Here is a 6,000-nt window from a genome sequence, read left to right on the forward strand (position 1 = left end):
ATATATGAAAAGAATAAAATTAACCAGGTTAAAATTTAAGTCTTGTTTAACACTTTAAAATGCCAAATTACCCCAGCTTTGTATGCTGTATCTGTATATTTTCAACTGGGACATTATATGGGCTGTGATTTCAGTTCATGTATGTGTGTGAATGTTTCAACCTGACAAAACAGTGTCATTTTTTCATGACCATGTAATGAATCAATAAAGAATGCAAATACTCATATATTAATTTTTAATTTCCTTAGTACACTGAATTTCAATGGATTTATTGTTTAGTTGAATTATACATTATGTTTACTGGGTAAATGGAATTATAAAATTACCTTTCTCTATATTATGTTATTGGGTTCTTAATGGATTTGCTTCGGTCTCACACAAAATTAAAATGTAGTGATAGTATTTTTCTTTCTCATTTATTAACTTGTTACTACTGTATAACCATGTTCCTGACAGATCATGACAGAAGCTGGAAATACAAAGAGTAGATCTTACAAATGCATCCCTGATTATTTTAATATAAATATTAATACTAACATTTTGATAAAAATGAAAACTCCTAGACAAATGCTAAGTAGGTATAAAGGAGGTCTGTTCCAGCCAAACTGGGACACACACACACACACACACACACACACACACACACGCTGTAGCAATAGACTCCTAATTGAATTGGCCTTCCCTCAAGCTATTTTTCCTTCAATTCCAAGCATTTCTCCAACAGAAAGGAAAAAATAAAAGGAAGAACCAGAAAGGCAAATAACAATAAAATGTCTCTTGTATTGATCAGATGAAGATTTGCCATGAACGCAGAAAAATTATGTATCTATTCTGTGGGCTTAGTATATTCTTATGGTACAAAGCTATGTATCACTTTTTCAGTCTTGATGGCAGCAGCCTTATGATCATCCATCTTATGTCTGTAGCTCACAATAAGTTTCTGATTATAATACTGCTTCCCACACATATTTGCCCCAGGAACAGAATGTGCTGATCAGCAAATATGAGTATCCTTTCTTCTTGATAATGTAATTCTTATTTTGAAATAAATTGTCTTTCTGGTTCTATAGACAGTCAAACAAAAGCACTTTGAATGTATATTCTTTCTGGACATTGCCCTATATATTTTTCTGTTACAGTCGATCTAGTAAGATTAATCTTTGTCTCTGATTCACCACCAATTCATTCATTCAGCAAATATTTGTAGAGGACTCAATACATAAAAGGAAGAAACCATCTAGCACATATAGTTAGTGAATTTTCAAAATAGGACCAAGTCCTGTGTTGCTTTTCACTTTATTAAAGGTTCTCTAGATTTGGAAATCTTCAGGTCATTCAAAGAAAGTGAATACAGCGCTCAGTCATTTGTATACTTAAGGATTTTTACGTTTGGCTCAGTGACATATTGAATATTATTGAAATTATGATTTTAAATGATAAAGAAATTAGAAAAATATATCACTAATACTCGAGATATTTTTCCTTTTTTTTTTTTTTTTTTTTTTTGCATTTTCCAACCTAGAACATTAGGCAAATAAAATCTCTTGTTTCCACCCAATTCTGGACTATTTGTTTAAACTGACTCACTCAGAGGCCCAATTGTAATATATTGGGTCTAAAGAAAATCCAAGCTATGAAAAAGTAAAGTTGAATATAACTGAGCTGTATTTCCTTGGAATATATTTTCCTTCCACACTACCTGGGAACTTTAAAGCTTCTAGCATACTAGGTTTTTACTCCCTTGAGCATTTCTGCTCACAGTCTAAGGTGCACACAAATCACCTGAGGATCTAATTAAACGAAAATTACGATTCAGCAAGTCTGGGGTGGCGCCTGAGAGTCTCCATTTCTGACAAGCTTTCTGGAGATGTAGATAAACTGCTGATCCAGGGACTACATTTGAATAATAAGGCCCTAGAAGACAGACCAAGATTCTGATAACTTGTAATGTTTTATAAAGAGAATTCTTACAGATTAAAAGCATACAAATTGTGATAAATAATCTTGATACCATGTACTGATATGTCCTTAAGTCCTAAGTAGTGGGCCCAGAATTGCCTGGGGATACAGAGCCCAAAATGAGCTTTTCGTTTTAAACACTGAAAGTTTACATTTACCTAAATTACTACAAGCCAGTAAGTTAATCATGCTACTTATTATCAGAAATTTAGGTATGGAAACCCTGTTAATCAGTATAAATGATTAATATATAGCTTATTTAGGATTCTTAGCTGCAAACACAAAACTCAGTTTGCCTACCATGCTTGTGGAAATTTTTTTGATCATGGAAAATAGTCAAGAATGCTAGAACAATAGCATTATTAATGTCTTAGGTGTGTGCTCTTGTACTCTTACAAACTATTTATCATATTATTATTAATATTTGTTACTTTTCCCCCTGGTTTAATTACTCTGTATTTAAAAGGAAATTTCCATTGTGTAACATAAATGTTTAAAAAATAAGTTTTCTCCTTTTAAAGGAAAATAAATGTAATATAAAAGTACGAAACATAAAATATCATTAATGTGACACTTTATTATCAACTACTTATGTTGAGCAAAGTGTACGAGATCTCTCACACCACATACTTCTTCTTCTACTTCTCAGTAAACCATGAAATGCCTTGGTAGTGCCCTGATGTAGTAAGAAAAAAAGGGGGCATTTATCGAAAATGGAACTACCTTATGACCCAGCAATTCCACTCTTGGGTATCTATCCAGAGAAATCCAAAACACTATTTCAAAAAAAAATTAGGCACCCCTATTATTTATTGCAGCACTATTCACAATAGCCAAGACATGGAAACAACTGAAATGCCCATCGGTAGATGACTGGATTAAGAACCTGGTACATTTATACAATGGAGTACTACGCAGCCATAAAGAAGAATGAAATCTTACCATTTACAAGGATATGGATGGACCTAGAAAACATTACACTAAGGGAAATAAATCAGACGGAGGAAGACAAATACCATATGATCTCACTTATATGAGGAATTTAAGAATAGAATAAATGAGCAAACTAAATGGAAACACGTCTCAGAGATACAGAGAAAAAAACTGAGGGTTACTAGATGGGAGGAACGTAGGGATGAGGGAGAAGATGAGGGGTTAGAAAATACAAATTAGTAGTCACAATATTGCCACAGGGATAGAAAAGACAGTTTGGGGAATATAATCAATAATGTTGGAAAGATTTTGTAGGGTGTCAGATAGGCACTTGGTTTATTAAGGAAACACTTCATGGATGATGTAGATGCTTGATCACTGCACTGTACACCTGAAGCTGAAGCTGAATAATATTGAATGTCAACTATAATTATATATATATATATATATATATATATATATATATATATATATACACATACACACATACACAGACATATATATGCAAATAAAATCTCTTGTTTCCACCCAATGTATATGTATGTGTGTGTGTGTGTGTGTGTGTGTATTATTTATATATTTACCAGATGTGGAGTGCAGCGTAGGAAATAGTCAATGGAATTATAACAGCTATATACAATGTCAGAGGGACAGTAGATCGGGGGAGGGGATTATAACTTTGCAAATGTCTATTACATTGTTTTGTACACCCAAAACGAATAAAATATTATATTTGTAAGCTAATTTAAAAAGCAGAAATTACTCCCAGATACATTCTTAAAAAGAGGGGAGGCATTTAAAAAATGAAGTTACTCTATTTCTAGGGTAATCAGAAACCTCAATTTATCTTTGAGTTTTGAGTTAAAACAGTCTCATTTACATAAGTACAATAAATGCTTTTAAGTTTGGCTAGGATCATTTCCATAATTCTTTATTTTTTATCTTAGTTTTCTTGAACCTGACATTGTGTGAAAATTTACAAAACGAAAATCCATTCAGAAATAAACATCCTTGATAGAAAACGTAAAAATCAGAAAGCCAAGTACCACATTTAATGCAGCTTTCATCTTTCATCATTAACCCATTGGGCAGGAAGGAAAGCATTACAAGGTAGTTCACCATAAGGGCAGGATTGATTAATTTGCTAGAAAGGGACATGGTTGCCACCCAATTTAGATTGACCCATACCAAGTTCTGTGTGATTTCACTTGGAAATGGAACCAGCTACAAGTAGCTATGTGCCTGAGCTAAGTACAGAAATTGTATCTGTGCCATCTCTCCCCCTTTTGGCCTAGAATACTCTTATAAACACAGTGATAAAATCAAAGAGAAAAGTTGCGAATATAAGCAGCAATGCTAAAATACTTTAAATTTTTTCCTTGAATTTGTGTGCTTCATAAATATGTCTGTAAACTTTTTTTAAACATGAGTCTTATTTTGTGTGTCTCTTGGCATTCTTGCAAACATTTGTGTCATGTTCGATTATGAATGTGCTCGTTTGAGAGGATTGAATAAATTACATGTTTAGCTGAAGAAAGCACTTTCTTTTCCAAATAAGCAGACTGACATAAAATACTTCATTAAGTAACTTATCTATATTTTACTGATTTTTAAATTTGTGTCAAGATCTTCCAGTTTATGTACAGGAGCTACACACTTATTTACCATTTATTTTTTTTTATTTTTCTGAAATAAGGCAGTGTTACCAGTTGAAGTCAAATAAAATTTCCATGCAGCTTTTTCTCACACCCTGAAAAGCAAGCACTTAGGCAAATAAAGTAGAAGTGTGCCTCACAAAGCCACATCCTCAATGGATGTCTTTAAGAGGAAGCACTTTTTTAATCGAAACAGGATACTTAGAGCCTTCAGAGATAAAATAGCCTGATTAGGCTATTTTACCAGTCTCTTAGCATCTGAAACCACAGTCTGAACCTGTCATGTATTGTTTTGTAAATGAACTAAAAATAGAAGACTGATGGGTTATGTGAAATCCATAATTTCTGTTAATGGTCTACTAAGAAGCCATGTGTTTAGGACACTTGATGTTACTCAATGATTCTCTCTCCATGTTGTTTTAAAGAGACTTCTTAGAGCACTTGTTTATTTAGTCATATTTGTTCCTATTTTGACTTTGAAGTAAAATAATAACTTTAGTTTACTATGTTTAGCTTCTATAAATACATGATTTTGTATTTATGAAAATCAGCACATGATTTTGCTTTCTAACAAAAAAATCAAGAGTTCTCAATTTCCTGTCCTTCCGCACTTAACTCCCTGGAAAAACAAAGTGGCTTCCGCCACAGTGATGTTTCTTTCTAGTCTCAGAGGCTATGCTTATGTCCAAAGCTAACACTAACACATATCGTTGTCTGGATATTAGTGCCCCCTCTTGCTCAAGAAAATATCTTGACTAATTATCTTCTCTCTCCCTCTCTCTTTCCCTCTCCCTCTCCCAACTCTCCATCCCTATCTCTGTCTCACCTCTATCTGTCTGTCTAGCCTGCTTTCCTTTCAGACTCCTTCCCTTCTGAATATCACCACTCTTATTCTCTTGTTCTGAAATAATATCCTGTAACTGCCCCTCTCTTTCCTTTCTTTCAAGACCAAACTTATTGATAGAGCAGAGCATTCTCCACTCTATTTCCTCACCTCTGATTCAGTCCTGAGCCTACTGCAGTGCGGCCTCTGCTCCAGAACTTCTCAAAGCCCCCAAGATGTCAAGAGCTCCCTCCACACAAAACAGTTTCCAGCCAGTACCTTACTCAGAGTCTGTGGTACTTGACAGAGTTGACTCCTCCTTTGTTTAACACATCCTTTCCCCGGTTTGTCTTTTGGTTTCTACATTTCCTTCTATCTCTGTCGAGTCTTGAACTAAAAATATTTAAATAAAATGATATTCCGAGCTGAACCAATTTTCAGGTATAAAAGAAAGGTGAATGCCAATCTGATTGTACAGAAATAGGCATCAAACTGCCCAAAACCTAAAATTATGTATGAAAAGCATCCATTATCTAATTAACTAAATAATAAAACTATAATTTTATCTTCAGTTACCGCATAGGATAAATTGTTTGGTTCTCCACACTTATCATTGGGTGATTAAATGAC

The sequence above is a fragment of the Rhinolophus hipposideros genome (assembly GCF_964194185.1).
Source record: "Rhinolophus hipposideros genome assembly, chromosome: 18".
Lineage (NCBI taxonomy): Eukaryota > Metazoa > Chordata > Mammalia > Chiroptera > Rhinolophidae > Rhinolophus > Rhinolophus hipposideros.